This window comes from Ictidomys tridecemlineatus, chromosome 6, assembly GCF_052094955.1.
Source record: "Ictidomys tridecemlineatus isolate mIctTri1 chromosome 6, mIctTri1.hap1, whole genome shotgun sequence".
Lineage (NCBI taxonomy): Eukaryota > Metazoa > Chordata > Mammalia > Rodentia > Sciuridae > Ictidomys > Ictidomys tridecemlineatus.
This window is the reverse complement of record NC_135482.1, coordinates 179065918-179093672: the sequence shown is the minus strand read 5'-3', so window position 1 is coordinate 179093672 and position 27755 is coordinate 179065918. Positions and strand designations below refer to the sequence as shown.

Here is a 27755-nt window from a genome sequence, read left to right as displayed (position 1 = left end):
TGTATTGCAGTTCTGTATCTCTCTGTATATTTGAGTCCTGTTCTCTTGGTGTTGAAGATTAAACACCTGAGAAATGCTGAGGCAAGAGCAAAAAGTTTAATTTAAGGGATAGAACAGAGAGACAGAGAGAGGGACAGAGGCGCCTCTGCAGAGGAGGCTGTCCAAGTTGATGCCCCTCTTTATATATTTGAGACATTTATTCAAACCTATTAATCAATGTGAATATTTGTTATAACTCACAATATTTGCTACAATCAGATTTTTAAAAAATATATTACCAGCCTTCAATTTCATTTACAATATCACACACATATATATAAATTAAAAATGCCTTCTATTTTGTGACATGTGTCAAAGGATGATTTTTCATATCATCCTTTGATGAATGAAAACATTTTGGAAAACAAAGTGTGAATATCAATTTAAAGTACACATTTTCTTATGTATAATTAAAAAAATTCGTAGATCTTCAGAAAAGCATCCTCAGATCAGCAGTAACTTCTTAGTGTAGCGCCAGTGATTTATAGGGCTTTCTAACTAGCTGAGAGTGCAGGACATGCCTTTTCAGTAATTAACAACACACAGGGCATTCAGAACACCAGAAAAGTAGCGCACCTGGCAATGACTGCCCTCCTTCAGAGGAATAAAGGATCAGAAAAATCTCAGGCACTGAGGCCTGATTTATGACTTTAAAAACATTTGACAATGTACATATGGGTAGCAGAAATCTGGGAAGCAGAATAAATACCATTTTTAGCCAATGGTGATTGTAACAGACAGAGTATATCCAATTTAATATTCAATAATATAGAAGGACTGGTGGGTGGAGAGAAGTAGGCAAGCATTGCAGGTATAGAGTAGAGCAATGAGGCAAAAATTGTGTATGGAATTCAAAAGTAGATTTATCATGTTGAACAACAATGCATGTGTCCCCCTGGGAGTTACCAAGCAGAGTGGGATGCCACAGAGGTACTTGGATATCCATTAGTATGATTAGGTTGTTTATTTATTTATTTATCTATCATTCATCTATCTATCTATCTATCTATCTATCTATCTATCTATCTATCTATCTATCTATCTGTTTATTTATTGGTACTGGGTATTGAACCAGACATGCTTAGCCACCAAGCTGAGCCACAACTCCAAGCAATCCCTCACCCGCTTTTTAAGTTTCACTTTGAGACATAGTCTCACTAAAAAGGTAAGAGCCTTGCTTCGTTCCTAAGGCTAGCCTTGAACTTCTGATCCTCCTGACTCAGACTCCTGAGCTGCTAGGATTACAGACAAGCACCACCGTGCCTGGCTAGACTTTATTTAGTTAAAAATGGAAATGTAGAGAAAAATAAACATCATGTTACTGACCTCAGAAGTAAATTTTTGAGTAAGATGCACTCAGTGTTTATATGTTGATTTACTTTACATCAAAACATCATTGAGAAAAAAATACATACTATAAAATGGATATGACTATATTCTTTATGAATTAAAAATAAACTAAAAAACATAAATAATGAAAAATGGGCTAGCATATAGTTGCATGGCAGAGCACTTGCCTAACATACACAAGGCCCAGGACAAGGAAGAAAGAAAGGAATAAATAAGGATAAAATAAAATTGTCTATGGATGGGACAGAGTTTAACATTTCAATAATATATTCCTACTTATCAATCAAATAGAAAAAGGTAATTTAGCTGAGAGTTTTCTGGAAGCAAAATGAATAAAAATTACTAAATTAACTCAATAGTTTCTAAAATATAAACAAATTTTAAAAATAAATAGGCCAATTTTTGTAATTGAAAAGTAATTGATACAATTCCTACTTTAAAAAAAAATGACACATAGTGGTGTGTAGTACTGTAAAGTATATTAGTGAAATTTTAGTTATTATTTCTTTTGAGCTGTTTTGATGGCAAAACATAGCTTGGTAAATAATCTATGAGATCAACATTATAAAATAATACCTATTTAGTCTATAATTTAAGAAAAGTACAAATATATTAATCTATTACTATAATATCATATATGAGTTGATATTATAGATACATGGTATTATATAACAATCCTTAATTTTAAAAGACTACCATCTCAAGTATATAAATTTTTAAGACAATTATTTTAAATATCATAATTGTATGGCACTATGAATACATATATTTTTACCTACACTTATTACAAACTACCTATCAAATGATGTGTTTGGATTATTGGAAATTCTAGTTTCCATCTTGATTTATGTGTTATTTTTTGATCCTAGATGTAGTAATTTGGCAATTATTAGATTAACAATAATGAAAACCGTCAAGGATACTTTATACATTCTTTAATATTATAGTGACAATGAAATGGTTTTGGGAAAAAGAGTTAAGAGAGCATCCATCCAGCTGAAGGGAAAGAATATCCAAAGATCTCATTACATTTTCTGTATAAAGATGCTTGCTTTGGGGACCATTGGATACACACATGGCCTCTACTCTCCTTTTATTATAGTCATAAAGAGCAACTGAAGCTCATAAAAAGTAGCTGGCAGATTTGTAAAAGATATAACAGCTTGTTCAAACAGGTTTCTGCAGAGCCATCTAAAGAAAATTTCCCTTCCGAATCATAGCTAGGAGCTATTTATGTTGGAACTACCTACTTTGTCACAGTAAACTGAGTATCCTCTGCTCATTAAGGTCATCCGATGGGGACCTGTTCTTTTGACTTTTCAGTCAGTAAGAGTGGGCAATGGAACATATGAAGTATGAGAATACAAAACTTATAACAGCATCAGTTCCCGAGGTGGAAGTTAAATTTTATATGTGTATTTCTGTATGTGTATATGTGTGGATATAGGTGTAAACACACGCATGTGCTAGATAGTTAACATTGCAGATCTTTAATTTACACCAGTTGACGGCCTTTCAGGAATCACCTGTGTGCAGAAGAGGAGGCCAGGAGGCAGCCAGGTAGAGAACTGGAAGATATTTTACTCTCCTTACTGATAATCCACATAGCTTAACATATGTACACTATGTACACTATAGAATCTGACATTTCTTTTTAATGAATAGAAGGACCATTTAAATGTTATAATATTTTCTAGGGACTAAGATCTACTTGGCCAACACCAGCTGATAGTAAATTCACTAAAACTGTCTTATTAGTTTCTGAGGCATGAATTTGTTCTATTTTGGGGATACAAAATGACAACCAAAATTGTTGGGAAATATTTTCAAAATTTTTCATATTATTTCAAGCACATATTCTGGTAAGGGGAAAATTAAATTGTATAGAAGGAATAAAGGTCACCCTAAGTGCCTGTCCCGGGCTAAATAGTCCTGAAGTGGAAGAGAGAAAGAGAGAGTGACCGAGAAACAAAGACAGAGAGAGACTGATAGGGTTTCCAAAGACAGCATTATAGGAAGCAAATGTAGTTTAGTAACTGCCACCTTCATCCAGAAGTATTAAACAGTGCCTTCAGATGTGATGTTACTCTTATGTCACAAGGTCACTAGCATACTTCTATGATTCATAAAAATGAGGTTATTCCATCTCTCCTTCCTCATCCACACAGTGTAGCCCCAGTTGGCTTGAATCATGGTGATATTTGTGTCTGGACATGTCTGCCATTGTAACTTCTCCAAAGTGCACCAAAGGAATTCTAGAGGGAGAACATCTGCCAATCCAGCACTAGGAGAAAAGAAGGAATGTCCCACTCCCTCCAAGGACACTATGAGAGCTACATAATTCCAATCAATTCTCCATTCACCCATTTCCTAGAACATGCTTCTCTGGCTGTGCCTAAATACAAGGAAGCTGAAAAAGTGATATATATATATATTTTTTTTTCTTTTTTTTAACCTCGAAACAAACCTTGTTTCAGTAAAGAAAATAAAATATATTGGAATACTTCTTTTATATCACTTCAAAATATGTTACTGTGCTTCACCCCACTTCCATTATAATATCTTTTCAAGCTCTATGTGTATTCAAATTTTGTTTTTCTTTAACAGACATTGTTTTCTGTGATCAGAGCTGTTCAGATATCTGCTCAGTCCCTTTTTGCTAGTATAAGAAGAGTTTTTGTTTTGTTTTATGGTACTAGACTTTGAACCCAGGGGCACTTTACCACTGAGCTATATCTCCTGTCCTTCTTAGTTTTTATTTTGAGACAGGTCTCACTAAGTTCCTAAGGGTCTTGCCAAATTACTGAGGCTGAGACCATTCTCTTGTGCCAGCCTCCTGTATTGCTAGGATTAAAGGGTGTGTTACTGAGCCTGGTTAGAGATTCTGATTATAATAAGCTTGTTAAAAACAAAGGGATGCTTAAGGAATGAGTAAGTGGCAGTGAATACATTTTAGGTTCAAATAATGAGCCAAACAGGAATGGTCCCATATTCTCATGTTGATTTCCATCAGTCACATATCATTTCAGGCATAAAATAGACTAAAACTTTGGATTTCCCCAGATGAAAGATTTACTTAAACAGCAACTTCATTTCAAAAAAAACAAAATTTTAATTTTTCCACTTAAATGATTTAAATTGATAGGCATATGATAGGCAAAAACTAAACATTGGCACCAGCCTCAAAGACAGATAAATAATCAGGACAGTAAGTGCTTATTTTCAAGAAAACACTGTGACCTTGTGGCCAGATGAAGACTTCCAAGGCTTGAGCTCCATCATAATGGGGTGGCCTTGCTTATTCCTTCATCTCCTTTTGTTAGTTTCTCCATACCCTCTCTCTAATGGGGTATTCAGTATAAATGCATAGTCTAACTGGAATTTATACCTACAGGGGAGAGCATTAAAACAAATTTGGTGCTCCTTTTGGAATAAAGTTTGAACCTCAATTATGTATCCAGAAGAAACATAAATTACATTCATAAAGACTTTTGGAAGGGCAATGCTGGATACACACAAGTCCAATCCAGAGAATAACAAAACACCACATCATCCTCAAGAGATAGGTCCCACTTTGACATCATTTTTATTATTACTACTACTAATAGTACTAGTAGCAGTAGTAGCATTAGTTTAGTGTTGTTTTACAGTCAAAAATCAGCATTAAAAATCACAACAAATATTCCCATTATTTTATTTATTTTTTGATTGGATCCATATTTTTCATTTTAAATTTATTTATTTATTTATTTGTTAGGAAGGATTGAACCTGGGGGTGCTTAATCACTAAACCATGTCCCCAGATCTTTTTATTTATTTATTTGTTTTAATTTTGAGATAAGGTCTTACTGAGTTGCCTAGGGCCTCACTGTTTTACTGAGGTTGGCCTTGAACTTAATATTCTCCCTTCTTAGCCTTCCTAGCTACTGACATTAGGTGTGTAGCACCTGCCAGGCTGAACCTGAATTATTAATGTTGAATGTCAAGCAGAATTAATAGAGTTATCTCATTCTGCAATGCAATACACACAGACACAAACACAAAGACACAAACAAATGCACTTTTTGCTTTAGTTCCACCAAATAAAAAATATATAATTCACCAAACAAATGTCCTTGAGCATCATAAATTTTACCTAAAACTCTTTAGGAAATCGACTTAGTAGTTCCTTTGGTACAAATGAGATACTATTCTGTGTGGATTCTCTCCTATATGTAAATATATACTATTTGTCAAGTCTTTAGACTTTTTCAGCATATTGTTTATAATGTGTTGTTTCTGCTAATATTATAATGCACATTCATTGCATGCCTAATTTTATTCACATATTTGAGTAATATTTGCATCACAAATAGCTTTTCCTGTTTTATTTATTATTCCTTTTATAAACTTCACTTTTTTTTTCTTATATGTGAGGTTTGCCTCAGAAACTCCTTAAGGCTTCCTATTATTTGTGTCCTCATATAGACCCTCACCAACAACAACCATTGTGTATGAAAAAGAAAAAAACAAAGTGTCAGACAGTAAATTACCAAGAAAATTCACCTTTTATTTTAAGAAAATAAACAAATGTTTGGTTAATATGAAATCTTTAAATAGTTGTCTTTAAAGGAAATGAGAATAAGTTAATATACTTTAAAATTTTCAAAAAAAATTAGGAAGAATTTAGCAGTATTTTACTATTATAGTGTCAACGATTGTGTCCAGTGAACTGGAAATAAAACAGTTCCATAAACCAAAATAATTTAATTAAAAATGCAGAAAACTGAATACAGAATGAAAACACACATTATTCATGAAAGTATAATTTTAAAATTGTATAGTGTGCTGTTCATGGTGGCACATGCCTGTAATCCCAGTGGCTCAGAGGGTGAGGCAGGAGGATCACAAATTCAAAGCCAGCCTCAGCAAAAGCCAGGTGCTAAGCAACTCAGTGAGACCCTGTCTCTAAATAAAATAAAAAATAGGGCTGGAGATATACCTCAGTGTTCAGTGCCACTGAGTTTAATCCATAGGCTCCCCCCATAACAAAAAATAACCTAGTATGAGAGGGAAAAAATTGCTCAATAGACTCTGAGTTTGAAAAATTCTAGCTTAAGTAAAATTTGAAATTGTAGACAAAACCCATTTAGTAATATTGATATGGGGGGGGGATAAAAAGGATAAAAAGAAAAATCTACCTTGCATCCAGGTCTTTTGATAAATTAGTTCCAACCAATTAAGTAATTTAAAGACTATTGCTCACTTACCTAATAACTCATCTTTGTCCAGAGCTGTGAACATTGGAACCTACAGTCAGTAGTATTGAAAGAAAGTCTATGGTTACTATTTATAGGAGCAACTGTATCTTTCCTATGTATTAATATGCTACAATGTATTAGTATACTTTATTTTGATAAGAAATTAAATGATGATTATGTATAAGTAAAAGAGCAAAAAACAAATAGCAAAAGAACTCTAATTCATGTGAGTGTAGACTGTATTCACTTAAAAATTTCTTGCCTCTTCTTCTTCTTTTTTTTTTTCTCACTAGCTACACAGTTCAAATCATTTGTTACCTTAAAGTGGAAGGCTCCAGAGACAGCTTCTTATGAATACTTCTTGAAAGATCTTTGAGGTCAAAAAAGTGATTTAACCTCAAAGATCAGCCTCAAATTCTGTAGAGTACAGAAGAAAAAATATAATTTAATTTCTAGGACATTCAGCAGCTAGGGATTTCCACAGATATAGGCCAACACATGATTTGTGTTGTAATAACCAGCCATGACAGCCACATATTTTTAAAACTATGTTTAAAAGTGCCTCGTACAAAATCTTTTAAATATGCTTGATAGCTTCTTCTGTAACAGTTATAGTGAGCCCATAGACACATGTATACTCCACATGAACAGTGACTCAAAATTTGATGAGAAAACTGTGTAGAGATAGATGGACACCCACATTCAATGAAGTATTGGGTTGTCAAAAATTAGAAAAGTAGAAAGCAATTACAATTACAGTTACACAAACTTTATTACTGGTTCAGGACTTGATAGTTTTTCTTATTTAAACAATGAACTTTGTTTTAGTATAATGGACATTTTACATTATACATATATTTAAAGACACACTCTTGATTTGGATTTGTATTGACTCATCTCCTGATGTCTGGGTTTTTCTTGACCTACAATGTGCACATCACAGCTGTACCAGGAAGTTTTCAATTTGAGTCCTATTACTAAAAGCAAACAGTGTTTTTGGTTCAATAAAAATATATTTTGACTTTCAGCAACAATTTTGTGCATAAATGCTTTGGTTTCTACATTAAAATGAAGCAAAATAAATTTTTTATTTTTTTTTACAAATCTAATCTGCTTACTGGGAGCTATCTATGTCACTATTAAATTAACATTGTGTGAAAACACTAATGAATGCACATTTATTATTTTATGTATCCACAAACTGAAGTAAGATTTCTACTATTAAGTGGCTATAAATGAGACAATGGCCAATGATTTATGAAGCTCTACTTCTTTGTTAAAATTTGTTTTAATTTTCCCCTTGGTGAAATAAGAAAATATCAAGGACTTACTTTAAGCTTAAAATTTAAAAAAAAAAACGTATTTTCTCATTTCCTACCTTAATTTCTAAAATGAACCAACTTTAGTGCAACATGGAATAGAATTTCTATATCACTGGATTAGATGGTTCTTAAAGTGCCTTCAAGTTCAATTGCATTTTGCATATTATTTGAACATTAGATACATTAGTGGGTAATATTGGCAATAATCAAAGTTGTTTTAATTGCCATCCATATAAAAGCAAGAAAAAACACAAGAATGCTGATTACTGCATTCGTTGGGAATGTATACGGAAAATGCAAAAAGCTCATATTCAGTAGGGAGTATATGAAATGTTTGAAATGCAATGCAAAAGTAAAGACTTTTTAAAAAAATACCACAATGGAAATACCAGATAAGTTAAAAAAAAGAGAGGCAGTTGGATTGGACACATGAAGTTCCAAATTATATGCTACTATTCTTTTGATTTAACAAGCCCTTCAAATGTCTGTCAATTAGTAACTTTTTGTTGTTGGCAAAGGAATGTTTAATAACTCTAAATCTAGGGAACCCATGATCAAGACATGTAGTTAAAAAAGGATTCTTCTTTAAATGCAATATTATAAGTACCAGATTAGAAAAATAATCTCTCACGCAACTGGGAATTACCTCTACTGCACAATTTATTTATGTGCCTTTAATATGCCATGAGATCCACACAAGTTACTAAAAGTTCTAGATTCAAAGGCAATTTTCAACATGTGAAGGTTTGACTATATTTTTTAAAAAATTTTGCTTTTAATTTTTAATTAACATACTCAGAAACCTCTGTAGAAGTCATTTTGTTACCTCACAAAACTTGCCTATAGAGTCTTAAGCACTCAGGAATTTTATAAATCTCTATAAAATGAAGATGATTCTTCACCCCACACTGTCTTGTAGTTCAACAGTAAGAAAATGTTGAAACTTTTGAGAGTGATGACATATGCACAGGTTTGGGTCAACAATGTAAAGAGAGCTGCTTTTTAGTATATGCACGAAAATAGTGTTAGGATATACAGAAGATCCTCTACTTATGATGGGGTTATATCTCAATAAATTCATCATAAATTGAAAATATTGTGATTTGGAAATACACACCAGAACTCTAATCTACCAAACATTACAGCTTAGCAACCCATCGCACTGTAGAGAATGGGTTGTTTCCCCTGATGATCACCTGGGAGCTTTGCATGCTACTGCTCAGTATCCTAAGCAGATCATACCACACATTGTCAGACCAAGAAAAGATGCAAATTCCAAATTCAAAGTACAGTTTCCACTGAATTGGTATCATTTTCACATCATTGTGATGTCAAAAAATTGTAAGGTGAACCATTTTAAATTGGGGACTGTCTGTACTCAGAAGAATTTCTCAATCCAGTATACCCTGCTCTGGAGGCCATTCTGCAGTAATGTGATTATGAACTTAGATATGCTTCAAGCCATTCAAAATAACAGATTATTCAAATATTTAGGATATGCATTATACCTTCCTTTGTATCCATTATGGATATGTATCACATACAAATTCACATGTGCAATGTCATATATTAATTTGGGAGACAATCAGAAGTTTGAAAAGAAAACTACATTGAAGATCTATAGCCAAAGAGACAAACTAATCCATAACAACATTTGATAGAGTTCACCTGAATTCCTAATTATTTCTAATTATCTACAGAAAGATCTTCCATTAAATGATTATACTACTTCTTCCAAACTATTTCCTTCTTGAAGATTTGTAGACTGAATCCCTCTTCCAAATTGGAGGAAAAGTCCAATGAATGCCAAATAACTTAAAATTTTGTGAGAATAAATATGTCAGAAGTCAGATAAATGTTTTTAAATATCACAAATAGAATGATGTTTCCAAAAGTGTTTTTGTATTATTTCCATATCTCTATAGCAGAAAGTATAGTATATGCAAAAATAGAAAACAGAAATAAAAGCAAAATCAGGAAATCATTGAAATGCTGTTTCACTTATTGATAGATACGTTGATGATAGGTAGGAATGTAGGTAGACAGATAGATTATCCCTAATAACCAGGGAACAATGGAACCAACATTGGATAAAACAACAACAACAAAGGCTTCTACCCAGTAGACACTAAAGCATGTTTCATTTTGGTACCCATCACATTCTGTGCAACACCAACTTTTCCGTCATGTAATCCTTCTCTTCATTCATATTTAAGTAACTGAATGTACATTTTATTTGGCACCCTCTAGTTAATATTTTGGCTAATGAGGAAGTAAAATTTAATGAATTTGGCCATATGTATAAATATGAATCCAAAACTACTATCAAGATAATTAAAAATTCCATTACCCTAATAGTATCATTGAGCTTAAGGAAGCTGCTCCAAGATTTTTCAAACTAGGTTAACAATTGCATTGCACTCTGCTTGACAGAAATATCTGAAATTGCTATGGAAAACCTTTAGTAGCATGAAAATAATTTGCCTAATATTCATCAACCACAAAGTAAAAACAAAAACAAAACAAGCAGGATTCAAAAAATAGCTTCCAATTACAATATATATGAGACTCTGAAGATGTTTTGAACAAGAAATAATAATTAATAATAATAATATTGTTAGATGATCCAGCAATAATAAATTTAAAAATAACAATTAGTAGTAGAATATAAATTGAAAAAGAACATGGTCAGTGTGGAGGATTACTTGTGGCTATGGAAGTCAAAAAGGAATTATATATTGAAGCACACAAAAAAAATAGGTGAATCAGTGATCATGATAGATTCATAAGACAATTTGCAGATATATACCATAGACTTATATTTTGAGTAACAATTATTCCCAAAGGGAGGGAAGAATACGTGAAGAAGAAGCAAATATTTAATAAGTGCAGAAAATAATTTCTCATTATAAAAACACATTCTACATTATAAGATCTTATCTAAATTCCTGAAAGACTGATCAAAGAAGATAAATGCTGATAAAATTCTTTATTCCAGGGTTAAAGACAAAAATCTTACAAACTATAGCAAAGAAAACAATATCTTCAAAGGCAAAAGAAATTCAGATGAGCATTGGACATATTGGCCAGAAAACAGGGCAAGAACATCTGCAGAAAAAAAAGGATAGTGAGGTACATGGTGCCCACCTGAAAGATTGCAGCAGGAGGATTATAAGTTCAAAGCCAACCTCAGTAACTTAATAAGGCTCTAAGCAACTGTCTCAAAATATAGATAAATAAATAAGGGCTTGGGATGTCATTCAGTGGTAAAGCACTCAATGTGTTCAACATGGTACCAAAAAAAAAAAAAAAAGAAGAAGAACAAAGAAAAAATAACAAATCAATTATTCTACACAACACCATTATTTAATTGGAAAATAGGAAAAATAGATATATTTTATACTTCAAAAAATTAAATTATATTTTATATATCTTCCTTTCTTGAAGACAATATTTAAATATTTCCTCTGATATTTACTTAGATTCTGTTGAAACGGAACGACAACTGTGGAACTGAAAGTCAAGTGATACAGAAACCGTGACTTGTGAAAGAATTGTTTCATAAATCTGAGTGAAATATGATAGACTGAGAAAGTAGGATTAAAATTTGAAATAGTCCTTAAAGTAAAAAGATATAGGGAAAATCTCATTACTATTTTGGATCAGTAGTCAAAAAACTGATTCTGCCTACTGATTCCTTTTGTAAATACCATTCTTTTTAGGCGAGGAAAATATCCCTGTCCAATAGTTTGTGTATTATCTACTTTCACTGTAGAATACAGAGTTGAGTAGTTATGATCGAGATTTCATAAATCCCCCAATTGAAGCTTTTTTTTCTTTTTTTTTTTTTAAAAAAAGATATTTCCATTCATCTTCTAGAGCTAAAAATATTACATCTTGGCAAACCCTAAGACTTTGAGGCAAAGTAATTTCAATGCCTTGTTGATGAGAAAAGAAAGGGGATAGAGTAGAGAACGGGCATACTTTAAATAACCCTTTTCCAAAATGGAGAAAATTAAGTGAAGTGAATGTTCATTTCAATATAAGAATATTCAATTTGCAAACAATAGTAGAAAACTATGTATCATATCTAGAAAGGTAAGCATGGGTGCAGAGGAAAAATAGGTAGATAATACACATTAAAAGGAAAAAACAACCTCATGGACAGTATATCGAAGACACCAAATATAAATGAACAGACAAATAAGGGGATGTATACAGAGGAGGAACAGTGTACATCAAATGATAAAAAGTGTAAATGATCAACAATTCCAGTGAAAAGTAGAAATAAGATCTGTCTGTAAAAAAGACCCTCTGAATAGATTTCAAAAAGATAATCTCGCAATAATTATACTGTTAATGACTAAGCTTAACCAAATTAATCAATTCAGGCTGAAAATACTGGAACCGTTAAAAAAAGGAAAATAAATAAAGGAATAAGCAAGGTTTTTATAACAAGTTGATCCCCACATTTCTGTGGTTTAGAACAACATAAGGTCATTTCAGAGTTACATAGTATTATTTAATGTTTGATCAATCACTTTTTTTTGGTTCCAGCCAAGAAGGGGAAAGACTTTGGAGGATACAGACTCTGGCAGGAGGCAGCAGTCTTCTTCCTGGAGACTTGAGGCCTGAGGTCAGCAGCCAACTGCTCAGAAGAAGGTAACACAATGACAAAGATTCTGTAATCCAGCATCACCTCTCCTACTTTATGAAGAGGCTGATATTTTTGTTTCATTGTAAAGATCCCATTGGACTTGGCATTTGGGAAACCAGAGGCTGGTTCTTCTGATAGGAGAGAACAGATTGGTCCTGATAACGCTGAGCTAGGTGAGGAGGATCCAAGAAACAGTGAAGTAACATCATGTGATACCTTTGTGGTAGCCAGTTGTTATGGTTCCACTTTAAGTGAGGTGACCATCCAAGGTCATTGGATGTTTCTGGCAAGTAGATACTACAATGATATTTTTAAACAATTGAACTGGCTGCTTTGAAGAGACGTGACCATAGCAATAAGTATAAAGGAGAAAAAGCTTTTGGTGGTAGTATATATGAGAGATGATGGTGACTTGGACCATTACACTAGCAGTGAAAGTGATGAGAATTGTTGGTATTTAAAGAAACAGTTAATCTATCATATCAATTATAAAGCTTCAATAATTGGATTCAATGTTAATTACATTTGTCACTTAGCCTTTATCTCCATTGATTTACACATCAATAAAAATGTATTTGCTTCTTAGGTGATATTCATAAAGGATAAAAATCCTGATATAAAACTATAGTTTTGTGTTTATGGGAGATACAGAAATAAATGTCTTTCTTCATGTGACTCTATATTTGGAATGACAATGTGATGGCAGATTTATTTGAGGATTTTATATGTAAATTTTTAAAATGCCTTATCAAATGTGGATTTGAATCTCAACATCTAAGCAGATTATGTTTCTCACACTTTCCTAAGAAAGCATTTAGATTTAATTCATTTTTTTGGATCTCTGGGTCTAAATCAGAAGCCCTGGCTTAGATTACTGTTCCAAAGACAATATAACCTAAAGTTTTCTTAAGCAGAATAATTCTAGGTAGATAACATTCATTTGTTTATTATGCATAGAATCTCTCAGAGTTAAGCGCTGTGTGTTTTCTTTCTTTCTTTCTTTCTTTTTTCTTTTTTTGTCTTTTTTACTGAATCTCAAAATCCTAAAGCAAGGTTCAGAACTATAGGATGTTGAGTCTACCTACCAGAGACATGAATAGTTGTGTTTTAATGAAAAATTGCTCATTGTGATATTTTATTAGGATTTTTAAAAACTCAGCCTAGGGATACCAAACATATTTTCAACAAATTATTGTAATAGATGCAAATTTTTGTTGTGATTTTAAATTACCATTAAAAGTATTACATTCTTTGTGTAGTATATTAACATTTTATTATGCTCGTATTCAAGATATGCAGAATTGGAGAAGAGAATAAATGTTGAATTTGGAGGGGTTCCAATAATTAACATCTATTTTTTCCTGTGTGTTCAATTGGTAAAAGTATGTGTCCTTAAGGTAAGCTATCTGTACTCTGTTCAAACAAAGAAATTTTCTATATCCTGTAAAAAACTGGCAAAGTCAGAAGGACCTCTGTGGGAGGTATTAATTACAACTCGGAGGGATCCCCATTTAGCCTCAAGGTCTCAAAATACTATAAAGGGCAGCTCAGTCTTACAATCCTCAGCCTCTAATTCTTGCACATCTGGTGACATATTCTGCAAGATTTCTGTAAATCACCCTTTGGAAAGCAGTTAAAGAAATGTGAACTCAACCACTTTTAAATTGAGTAAAAGTGAGAGATAATGATGTTGCTTAATTTAATAAGAATGTTTGGCACAGAAAATGTCTGTAGGATGGCTAGTTTAAAATGCTAGTGGTATGAACAGGTAGAAAATATTAGCTTTAGGCATCTTTATGTCACTGTGACCAAGAACAATTTAGAGGAGGAAAAATTTACTTTGGGCTCAAGGTTTCAGAGATTCAAGCAATAGATGACCAAATCTATATCTCTGTGCTCCAGGCAGATTAGAACATCAGGACTGAAGGGTGTGGTCCAGGAAAACTACTCAGTCAATCACAGCCAGAAAGCTTCACTCACCTGGGTCAAATATAAAAACCCAAAGGCTAGTCCCTAGTGATCTCCTTCTTTCAAAAGCATCCTACCTGACAATAGATACCACCCCGCTAATCCACTTGTGGATTAACCCACTGATTATGTTATAGTTCTCATAGTCTGATCATTTTACCTTTGAACATTTTCACATTGTCTCACACATGAGTTTTTGTGGGCCATCTCATAAGGAAAATCTAACAGTATTTAAAACATAGTGTTTCTCAAATTTGAATCCAAGAGGGAAAATAATGTCCTGCTCTTCACAGATACATGATATTGGGAGGATGTTGTTTATGGATTTTTGTTGTTTATTCTAAAGATCAAAAATTTTGCTATAGGACTTCAATTAACAAAATAGTTTACTAACAAGAGCAATTCAAGGAACAGGGAAGAGGCCAATTACATGAAAACTAAACTGAGAATTTAGGGGGAAACAAATATATATACAAAGGTTGAAAGGTGAATTATTTCCAAGTTATTGAGGAATGATCTCACAGTGACCTTGGTGAACACAGCACAGAAAGGGTTAATCCAATGATGACTGTAAAAGATGAGTCTGAAAGCAGATCATGAGAGAGATGGTGATGTGCCTGAGTATAGGCAGAATGATCACCTGAAGATGTGCACATTGAAGTCCCCAGAACCTGTGAATAAGTCACATGGAAAGGTACCTTGAAGATGTAATTAAAGCTGTGAATCTTAGGATATGTATTACCCAGGTAGGCCCAGTTTAATCATGAGAACTTACCAGCTGGAGACAGAAGAGAGAATGGAAGGCAGAGATCTTCCAAATGTAATTGGCCACATGTAAAGATAAGAAAGATGGGGCTGGGCAGGCCCCTCCACTCCCAGCCAGAAAGGAAATTGGGACTACTACTCCTCTCTCTTGGAAATGGATCTTACCAAAACCCTAAGTAAGGCTTGAATCAGATTCTTTCAAGAATCTCCAGATGAGAACTTGCCTCTGTCCCCACCCACTGCTGCCTCCAGATGAGGACATTGACACTATTTTTTTTTTCCTTCAAGTGTTTAAACAGAGAAACCAGCTAAGCCAACACAGACTTATGATGATCATACTTGTGAAATCATAAATATTGTTGTTTTAAAACCCCAAAGTAACCAAGTACAGTGACGCACACCTGTAATCCCAGTGACTCCGGAGGCTGAGCAGGGAGATGTCAAGTTAAAAGGCAACCTCAGCAATTTAGTGAAACCCTAGGTAACTTAATGAGACCCTATCTCTAAATAAAATATAAAACATACTAAGAATGTAGCTCAGTGGTTAAGTACTCTTAGGTTTCACTAGCAAAATTTGTATGTTTGGGTGTGTGTGTGTGTGTGTGTGTGTGTGTGTGTGTGTGTGTACGCGCGCAGGCAAGCTCACACACTTGTATAATGCAAATAAATTGTCACTGCAAGGGACTTTAATCAGAATATTTCAACAAAAATATTGAAAGGAGTAAAATCATTATTGTCAAAAAATGGGGGTAATGACCACTTATGGCAATTACTAAATTGAACTTTGATGTGTAGTGATCCTGAAAGACAGGGTAATGTGTTATTAGATTTATATGAGCAAAAAGAGAAGTCTTTTTTGTGGAACAATTTCTTCCATCACTCTTTTATCTCAGGTATCAAAGACCATAGGAAATTATATAAGTAAATAAGAGCCACTATTGGTCAGATGAAAATGACAAGAATGTGCTTGTATAGTGCCAAGATATGAAAATGGAATTAAAAAGTAGAAAACATAAAAGTAAGGAAGCTGTGATGGTTTGATAATGAGGTATCCCCCAAAAGCTCATGTGAAAGACAATGCAGGAAGATTCAGAAGTGAAATGATTGGGTTATGAGAGTCTTAACCTACCAGTGCATTAATCCAGTTGAGTGGATAAACTAGGTGGTGACTGTAGTTAGGTAGAGTTTGACAGGAGGAGGTGGGTCACAGTGGGTGCACCCTCAAGGTAGATATTTTATCCCTAGAAGTGAGAAGCCTCTCTCTGCTTCCTGATTGCCATGTGCTGAGCTGTTTGCCTCCTCAACAACCTTTCACATTGACATCCTGCCTCATCTTGGGCCCAGAGCAATGGAACCAGCCATCTCTGCAGTGAGATCTGAAACAGTGAGCCCCAAATAAATGCTATTCCTCTAAAATTAAACTGTATTTAAAATTTAGTATAAATATATGTAGACTTGCTCTATTTTAATAAATTCTTTAAGTTCATCACAATTATGTCACAAATTTTGTGGATTTCAAAATAATTCTCTTAATATCCTCTTTAAATGACTCTTTGTTCCAGTTTTTAAAATTTTCTCTGAGATTGATATTCTTATCTCAAACACCAAAACCCATGGTTATGATTTAGTCAAGTTTTGCATTTGCTAATAATTATAACTCCTGATAATACCAATTTTGATTGTTTTCTTTCCCAATCACCAAAAGTTATTTATAACTCATTTCATCTGGTGTTCCTCAAAGGAAAGCTCTCCTATTTCATTTGTTTTTTATTGTCTCACTCTATTCATGTTTTCCCAACCATTTTCACCTAACTGTATGAGAAAGGAATTGTCATTTTAAACTACAAACCCCAAGAGGAGCTGCATATCTCCTTCCTAACTCCCTCCTTCTAGTTATTCCAGTTAGGAATCTAGGACTTTTCTTGAATTTTTCATTTCTCCTCTACCATATCCAATACATCATTATTTCCTTTTGGCACTGATTGCAAAATATAAATAGATTATTTCAGTTCTCCTCATGTCTACCGACAACATCTTATGAAACCACTATAATTTCTCGTGTTGATTTCTGAAATAACTCTCAATCTCCTTTTGCTCCTTCTGTCCTCACCCTTATATAAAGCCTATTCTTAACACAGGACACACTGTCCCTGATACTAAGATTAGGATATTGCTCTAATGACAACCTGCCCATAACTCCTTCATTCCTTATTTTTTTTCATCAGTGTAAAAACCAATGTCATAATGTAGCCTAAAAGGGCTGTCTGAGCTGCCCTGAGCACGTTCTGACCCATGGTAGAGAATCCTCCCTTTCTATCCTATAACATCATTTCCAGTTCTGAGCTTCCATTTGAACATATGTAGCTATGTTCTCCCTTCCCCCTCTCAGGCAGGGATGGGAAGCCCTGAGGTGGCTGCATACCCTTCTTTTCAGAGACCAACATAATGTCACATTCTCAATGAGAACTTCTATACTCATTTTTTAGTAGAAACTAACAAACCTACTTTATCCTCACCTGTTAACTCTCCCTTGTCACTCTTTTTTTTTTAACAAAAAATCACTTGATACCATCAAATGTAGTGCATATTTATTACTACAGATGTACTAAGTACCTGTCTCTTCTAATTAGATTTCTAGCTCCATGATAGAGGATATGTTGTCTGCTTAAGGCACTTGTATATACACACATACTCACGAATGAAGACAAAAACACTGTAGACATACAATGTACCTAGTAAAAAATAATGAAGAATTTCTAATCATTATAGCTATACTTAAATAGAACGAAAAAAAAATCTGTCATTTTCACTTATCAGACAGGTGTCCTTTGTGTAAAAATTTGGGTAAAAAAATAATACTGCTAAGTAGAATATTTCATTTGTCTTCTAGATGTATGAAGAAATAATGGTCTCAGAGAAAGATAAAAGTAGTGTGAATTTGTAGTATGACAGAACTTCCTTTTTTATATTTTAAATATATATTCTGTTTATATAAAGTGACGTATTATATATTGCCAAATAAATGCATTACTCAGAATAATAAAACTCTACTCTTACTGAAATGAACATGGCCAAAACACAGATAAATCTACAAACTTGCAAGTCAATACAAAATTTATTATCTACTCTTTTTAAAAGTTGAGGTAGATGCATAAAGGAAATTATGAAGAAGAAAATTACATCTCTCTTTCAATAGTGCATGCAATCAAATTAGAAAGAAAAGATTTAATTTTTGAAAGCTTAATATCCTTATATGAGTTTAGAATTTCCTTCCAGATAACAAAAAAACTATTACTATGAATAATTTAGGCATGGGCATTTCTAGATTAGGAGGGACATAAAATTTCATTTTGGTATTCAAGGTATTCATAATCTAAATCATAAGTGAGAACACATTGCCCTGTCCTTGGCTACAAGCACAGGGATTCTGGATATTGCCATCCAGTGCACAGTGACCCGAGCCATTAATGAGAAAGCTTTAAAAGGTTATTGAGAAGCAGAGTTGAAGAAGAACACAAGAAATCCCTGGATTCTGCACAGTTCTTTCCTTCACAGAAGTGCTTGGGACTTCTATTTAGAAGGGAGTTCTAATACAGAATACCTGTCTTAGCATAGCTTGGAATATGAGTGGGCCATCCCCAAATAGAGTAGGTGCCCTTTATCTTCTTTATAACAAGGGACATGATAAGAGATCTCAGGCCTAGGAAATAAATCCAGAGCTCAGCTAGAGAGACTACATATCAATCTTGTTGATATCTGTCAGAGGTCTGGCTATTACTTTGAAAGTCTCAGTTCATTGCAGCTCAAAAGCTCTGTGCCAGGCCACAGAGAAAAGAAAAGGGACAGGAAGAGCTATTCATGCACAGATTTTTATCTTCTCTATTCTCTCTGTGGCTAGCACTTAGCATCTAATTAAATATATGGTTCCTAATCAAACAATATAATCATGTGAATTTTAATGGGGTCTTTAATGCCTGCTTGCAGCAAAAGGAGATTAAAAAAAAATCCAAAAGATCACAAAAAATACCATGAAGTCTATCACAGCAAGGCTAGGTCCATGACACTTGGAGATATTTGCTCTGCTTGTGCAGATACTGCACTTAGAGATCAATTTGATCTTAGGACACTGACTTAAAAGTAGTGCAAGTTCAGGTTTGCCATGTTCTACTTCCTGGAGAGCCTTGGAGTCCCAGGTTCCATTACCTGGACAAACAGTTAATGCTAGTCTGCTTAGCAATAAAAACTCACGTGATTTGATGAGAAAATTCCATAGAGTGTCACATAAATAGGGAATCACCTCTGTTTAGTGATGAAATCCTGTGTCCTTGATACCCCCAGAAAGATGACCAGAGAAGGTGAGAGGAGATGTCACCAATGACACCTGAGTTTTGGATCAGTATCAAAGACTGTATCATTTTTTTCACATAAGTTCTTTCAAGTCCAAGGGGAGGGTCTTTCCTGTGTAGGAGAAAGTTAATTCCTAGCAGCACGAAGTGTTCAGCACACTAAGAGGGGAGATGGCATCTGATTCTCTCTAGTGTTTACTCTTCCTTTCGTGAGTACACGGGTTGGTTCTGGAGGAGGGTTGAATGTATCAGACAGCTCTGCGGTGGAGAGGAGCACTCCAGGCCATTTGAGGAAGTTTGGCTTCACTTCTAGATATTATGAAGTACCGATTCTGTTGGGAACCAAGATGTAAAAGTGAGACTATCAGGAATAAAAATCATGCATGAAAAAGAAAAAAAATAATAAAAACAGTGTGCAGTTTATCCTCTAAATATTTTCTAACTTCACATTCCTGACACTTGAAACTCAATTTAAGTAGTTTGGAACTATTGTACCTGAAAATAGTTCCTAACAGAACTCATCTTGATATGTTCCTACAGCATAGTTGGAAAGAGAACAGTCCTTGTTCATTCTAGTAATTGCCAGTATTGAAATTTTTTAAATTCACAAGTTGTATTTTACTGCATTCAGAATATTTACCTGTTTTTTTCACTTGACACATAAAAATTGTGCTCATTTACAGGTTATGAGTAGTCATTTACTCATTTATAGTGAGGTAACTAGAGTTGGCAACAATTAATTGTGTCTTTCAAAATAGCTAGAAGAGAGGACTGTGAATGTTGCTGACATAAAGAAATGATGCATGTGTGGGTAATAGATATGCCAATTACACTGGTATGATCATTACTCATTCTTTATGTGTATTAAAGTATCACAGTGTACCCCATTACTGAAATATTTTGAGAATAAATCCACAATGCTATGGTGCAAATGATGGGTACGTATGTTAATTTAATTCAGAGGCTTTCCTTAACTGTGGTTGTGAGTACCTATTTCTATCATCCATCTATCTGTGTATCTATGTATGTATGTATGTATCTATCTACCTGTCTGTCACTGAGTCTGTAATTTAAATACATCATATTGCTACGTATTTAGTTACTGATATCTTGGTGTTCCAGTGGCACCATTATCAGTGAATATCAGTTACCTGTGCATCTATGTAAAAGTGTATTTTAATTAGTTTCATAATAGAATGTTTAATTCCTAAGAATAGGATGTGAAATTTAGATTATTCTTAAGAACATTCAGTGCCATGCACACTCTGCTCCTTACTATCATTAGGGACCACTGCAACCTTATGCTAGACAACCCATGTTGGAAGTGGATAATTTTTCAGAAAACCATGCTCTCTTACCAGGTGACAAATCCATAGGTGGGGTCATCTGAAGCAGTCATTCAGATAATTTAGTGAGTGGTACTGGTTCTGTGACTGACTCGCGGGTGAGTTGTACTTCTCGAAGTTTACCAGTTGACTCAGCGGGATATGCCATTCCATTTCATAGTGGAGGACACGAGAATAGCAGTCTATGAATTTTATCTTCATTCAAGACCCAAACATCTTCAACTATGACTATGTGAAGTTTCCTCATTGGGATTCACCATAAGAAGGTAGCCAACGCAAAGGGATATTTAAACACATACTAGTAGCTAATATTCTCCTAAAACTTGCTGCACTCAGTGAAGAAACAGTGAAGAATCATTCACATACCCTTGTGCAAAAAAGTGCTGATATACTGTAGGCCTTGCCACATGGCAGCAAATTGATCTTGGTCTTTTTTTCTTTTGAAAGTTCAACAGAAAACGAAAGTATTGGTAATGCCCAAGGCTTCAAACATGGTCCTAGTAATGGAAGCACACTGCTGTCCACATGACATCAGCTGTTGCCTGTAGAGCAGGAACTATTTGTATTTGATGTCTACAGGACAGGTCCCACCATCAATGATGACACTATTAATGAAATAATATCCCATATGACTCTGGCCTCAATCAAATATGTGGTGAGAAGAAGAAATACATTTTCTTCTATTGTCATAAGATATTGATTTAACTATATAATCCTGACAAGTTTTGTAAGTACAGCAGGTCCCTAGAAATGCACTACAAATATAGTGACCGAATCTATTATTAAGAATTTATGTGTGTGTTTATCTAATCTAACATGTATGCATGCTTGCACTAAGATAATACTTCAAAATGCCCATATCATGTGTAGTGTTTATTAAATGGCCATCAATCATAAATCCAAATAAACAGCAGCGCTCAAAGTAATTGCAACTGCTTTCTCTTGGCCAAAAGCAATGCTATCTTGTAATGTTGAAAGGGGTTTTTTATTCCCAGAAATAACAGACATCTGAGATTCAATTCCAAGTAATCGAATCCAGAATTACCTGACAAATCCTAACCTGCACTTTTTTTTTTCCTAGTGCATATGATTTGGAGGTTAGGGTCAACAGTCCTATTTAGGGCAGCAAGACTAGAAGGTTTGTCTCCAGCCTTCATTTTGTTACAGTGGATTAACTGCTGGTCTGAGGATATGCCATACCCAGAATAGGAACAGTGGACCCACACAGCTTGTCTCTAAGGGACATCCCAGGTTGGAATTCAAAGACATCCACTGCACCATTAGCTGAACTGATGTTTCTCTTTTTCTTCTTAGAACTTGAAACTTCTCTAAAATTGTGAGTACAAGCCAAGAAATCAAGATTTAAATGAACATACCCTCCTTGATTGCCTCTGTATTAATTTTCTCGTGCAAAGTACCAACAACATAGTGATTCAAAGCAAAACACATTGTTGTGTTAAAGCAGCCATTCATTTTAAGCTCTCTGTTCTTGTTCTGACACAATCAGTCTCACCAGCTTCCTTCTCCATTAGAATACCACAACCAGCTTGCATCTTCTTTTCAGGCACCTGGGGCCTAGACAAGGTTCAAAGGACCCTTCCTCCAAAGCTCCACATTCTAGCAATGTGTACTTCTTTGTTTTCCTCTGTCCCAGAGTTACCTAAATGACCTTCAACATACTTTTTACCTTTCACTGTCTCAATGTGTTTAACCATTTACAGACGTTAAAAATCATCTTTTTAAGAAATCATTTGATTTCTTTTTTCTAACCTGGTTCCCCTTAGCACATAATAAAGGAGGTACACAATGCACTGTCCCCATGCTGTGGTGCTCTTTTGACTACAGGACCCACTGCCTTCTACATGTAAAGGGTGGGCAAGGAAGTGCTGGCCTAGGGAGCGCCTGGCTGTGTTCCCAAGTTCATGTCTTTCTTCTCTCACAAATGCATTTCTTATTTGCTCAAAGGAAATAAATTGGTGCTGTAACAAGTATTGTGATACCTTCAAAATCAAATGAGCTACATATGTTGTAACAAACACAAGAATAACAACTAGTGTATTGTATGTTGCACTGGTTTTTTTTGTTTTTTGTGGGGTTTTTTTTTGCATTTTTCTCACAATGTATAGGTAAGTCACCGATTACCAAATTTATACTTATCTAAAAGATGATCATGATCTACAGTGTTTACATAATTAGCTTCAGATGTGCCATTGTTTGCTAGTAACTTCACATTTTAAAATATTCAGTTATAAAACTAAAATGCTCAAATATTTAAGAATAAAACAGTAATTTTTTAAAGTAATGTAGAAATTTAAATATAAAAGTCACATTAATGGATAGGAAGTTAAATTTCCCAAGTCTTTTATATTTAACTAAGTAAATGCTTTGCTATTAAAGCAATTAATTTATCTGTTAAAATACCACTCATCGACATTGACTATTTCTGAAATAGTCATAGAAGTAGTTTTGAATAGAAGCACTTCTAAGTACAATTATTAATACTGAACATTTATTCATTTGGAAGGCATTCTATTTTAAAACACTGTAGAATGCAAGGTTGGCCTTTCAGCTATGATTAACCATGGTGTAAATTGCAAGCAATAAAGTTTAATTATGCCATATTTATGCAAAATAAGGTAATTGAACATATATATAAGATATTCACATAATAAGAAAATCAAAGTCATTAGGAATAATCTTATCTTTCATTTCATGAGATGGTAAAAATGAGAATAGAGGTTTAAGTTGTTTATTTAGTATGCAAGCAGAGATATGAGTCATTTTAATGAACTTGGATTAAATGCTACCTTGAAATAATTTACTTATAAGAAAATAAATACCATACATATACAACCCATACACATAAGCATGCAAAAAAAGCCATTTTTCCTATTTAGATTATATCTCTGGTCACAAGTTTGTTTATAAATCTCAAGCAATTGTAATATGCAGCACTATTATAAGTGAGGATTACTATAGTTTAATTTTGGACTGAATAAGAGAAAGCACATGAATACAAGCACACACCTGGGAACCCACACCTCCTCACACAGCATAGCATAAAGGCAGACCAGAGCAAAACTTTCCTCTGCTCTTAGATCACAAATTCCATTTATTCTTTGACCTGCTTTTTCATATCTGTCTTTGCTGAACTTCCGAGTGTCTGGCTATATTCTTCCAACTGCTATATTATGTTTTGAGAAAATTCCCTTATAACTTAGAATCCCTTTTATATAAGCCTAAAACACAAGTCTCTTCTTCTGATATAAAATTTAATAATACCATTTGTTCCATACCTCCCCCAACAAAAACTCCACAAAACAGGACTGTGTGCTGATTTGTGTATTCATTTAGTGAAAGTCTTGTAACCATTGATTAAAAGGACTTAAGGGGTAAAGTCCTTAGAGAACAAAAGAAATGACAATAAAAATACTAATTACATATTCAGTTCCCCAATAATTGTTTGGCTTCCTTTTATTTGCATCAAGTCAGGGAGAATAAGAATAACTATATTTATATGCCTCAGAGTCCATGTTCTCTAATTGAATTTTGTGATAAATTTTACTTCTAATTTAAAAAATAATCTTAAAATACCTTTTAGTTAGAATATTTATGTGTTTAATTTTTTTCTGTCAGGAAAGTCAAGTATTATTTGGAAACATAGTTTGAAGTCTCCTTACCTAGCATATGCTAAAAAAATGAGCATGTTGGAAGGTCTTTATTCTAAAAACAAAGAAAAAAGTATGTGTGTGTGTGTGCATGCCTTTACATATATGTATAAATATAGAAGATGCCAGCATGTCCCCAACAGTGTCTGAACTGCATTATACATTAACACTCTTGGTCACAGCTGATGTCCCCATTCTCCATGCCTCAGCATCTTAGGAAATCTGTGTTTAGTTTTCAAACCACTGTTTGGAATCCATTGTTGGATCCCTGATTGATTTCTCAGTTCTTGAAGCCAGTGTTTGCACCTTCCATTTACACTCTTCTAATGCCTTCCTCAACTTGGTACATTTTGTTTTCAATTGAATGTCTCTGCCAGCTCCTGTTTTATTAGCCCCCAACAGATATTACCCTTCCCCCCATCCTGGCCCAGGATCAGTGGTCTATGGAATTGTTGGGAACAAACAAAATCTCTTACCTCTCCACAGAAGGAGAAGGGAAAGAAAATACTTTATTTTAGAAGAAGCATGAAATCAAGATGTGATACTTATCAGAGGCAGTCTCCTAAGAGACTACAAAAGCAGAAAGACATGTCATCCTTTGCCATAGCTAAGCAGGTTCACCTCATTACATACATGTTGTCAAGACCATAGAAATCAGCTTGCAAATAAGAGCACCTGACAGCACCATTTGTCATCCTAGATGCATCTGGTAATTGTGACATCCACGAGTCTTAGCTAGTTTGCTTTATCTAGAGGAGAAAAAAAACTGTACATTGTTATGATAGGAGGCAGTTTGCAACTTAGAGCAAGGTATTCGCCAAAATTTCTCTCCTACTTGACCACAGAGGCCTAGAGATAGGGACCTTCATCTTCTTTAAAGATTACATTTAGAAGATCATCTCCAAGCCTTACACAAAGTCATTCCTGGGGCTTAAAATTGACAGGAAGCTTATTTAGCTTTTACAAAGTTTCATATGCATTTCAAAGAGAGCTAATTTACATTTAAAAGTGATCTAAAGAAGCAAAGGAGAAGGTGGTGATGGGTGTACCTCCAATGATGATGATGATGATGATGATGATGATGATGATGATGATGGTGATGATGATGATTTACCTTCCATTTTTATTTTTTATTTTGTTTAGAGACAGGGTCTCTGAGTTACTTAGGGCCTCACTAATTTTGCTGGGTGAAATCCTCCTGCCTCAGCCTCCCTAGCTGCTGGGTTTATAGGCATACTTTTCCCCTCCTGTCCCTCTCTTATTTTTAACTGGGAAAATTTGTTTTTGCTTTCTCCTGTTTGTATTTACTTACTCTTGTGGCATTAGTACTGTGGCCTTGGCTGGCTTATTCAAGAGGAAAGGCTCAATGACAAGACCTTCATATATTTTCTGCTTTGTGAGTATTCTGAATTAATACTCTGCTTTGACTAACTAATGACTGCCTAGAGGGAAAGTAAGCGAAAGGATAAAAATGCCACCCTGCAGGGTATTGCTTAAGATTCCACTTGTGAATGTCTAACTATAGAGGATGATGATGGAGGTCAGAAGAAGCTCAGAGGATGCCCCCAAGAAAGTTAAATAATCTCCCCTTTTTGAGAGAGAGAGAGAGAGAGAGAGAGAGAGAGAGAGAGAGAGAGAGAGAGAGAGAGAGAGAAAGATAGAGACGAAGATATAGAGAAGCCATAATATCTAACCATAAGAATTAAATAGTCAGGATGTATTTTTTTAAAAAAAGAATTGTGTATCTATTTATCTGTCTATAAATACATATGGATATGCATATTTATAAACAGCGATACACCTACATATGTGTGTGTTTGTGTGCTGGTTAGAATGACTGTCCAGAGAAGCACTGATTTATATTTTATTAAATTTTAAATCTCTAAGAAAGAGCTTTCTTGATCCTAGAATAATTTTTGACATCTGATATCTCTACTAGTCTCTAACTAGGCCTTAGTGAGTAATTGGACCAGTAAAATAGAAGCCTTTCATTTATATAATAGTCTTAGGAATTGTTTAGAAGCAGGCTTAAGTTTTAATGAAGCACAGCTGAGAATGATAAAGAGTGGGGGAAATATTACAAAGTGTTTGGGGTTGGCCTGGAACATGGTGAATGGAACAAGAGGTCCAGCAGGGGTGAGAGGAGAACCTGTTTGTTCCATCTCCTCTCTCCAAGGCTTGTTGTTCACACACAGGATGTTTTCCCCTGTCTCTGATATACCAAGCTCATTTCTGCATTAGAGTCTACACCCCTTCCATTCCCAGCAAGCTGACATTCCTACCTACATCACATAGGTCTTTGATCAAAACCCAACCATCCCTCCATATCATCTAAAGCAGCCTTTCTACTGTCCCACCAGTTTTGTATCCTACATTTCCTTCTGAGAATAAACTGTCACCTGAATTGTTTTCCTTTCTCTGCCCAATTAACATATAATTTTCAGGATAATAGAAACTTTGTACATCCTATTCACAATGAGCCTGGGAAGTTTTACCTAGAACTGAGCCTGGGGAAGGAAAAAAGTACTCAAAGTCATAATTTAGAAAGGGAGATGCTATATTATAAGTCCTAATAATGGGGATGTAGAATTTAAAGAAGGAGCAAAAGTGGTAAAAATTTATTGTTTTCATTTTTCTACATGTAAAAACTAGTTATTTTAGTACTTGATTAATAGTGCTTAATACAACTGAATCAAGATCTCAGGAATAATCAGATGGTCTTTGCAAGTCCTCTTGGCAGAGTGAAGCATTGCTATAGTGAACAACACATGTGGGATAATTGATTAATCCCATTTTGAAGATAGAATGTGAAAACATGTAAAAATCATTGGTTCCAATTTCTCTAATCATTTACAATAGTATTATTTAAGTACATGTGATAATATAACCAAACTCATTAGTTAGTAGACCTGAATAACATTAGTTAATTAATTTTTAATGTGGAAAAGTCATTAGATAATTGATATGCCTCTACTTTGGTGTAAATATTTAACATTATGCTATCTTTGTCTCAGCATTTAGCATAGTGTTAGACAAGTAATAAATATTCAGTAG

At 34.2% G+C, this 27755-nt stretch overlaps 1 long non-coding RNA gene across 1 annotated transcript in view; it reads left to right on the top strand.

Moving 5' to 3' along the window:
- The window catches only part of LOC110598690 (uncharacterized), a 317709-nt gene that overhangs the window by 189464 nt on the left and 100490 nt on the right, over positions 1-27755 (top strand). Inside the window, exons 8-9 of the long non-coding RNA XR_013423467.1 lie at positions 12509-12613; positions 26028-26097. This is a non-coding gene — a long non-coding RNA (uncharacterized LOC110598690). The remainder of the gene's footprint in view (positions 1-12508; positions 12614-26027; positions 26098-27755) is intronic.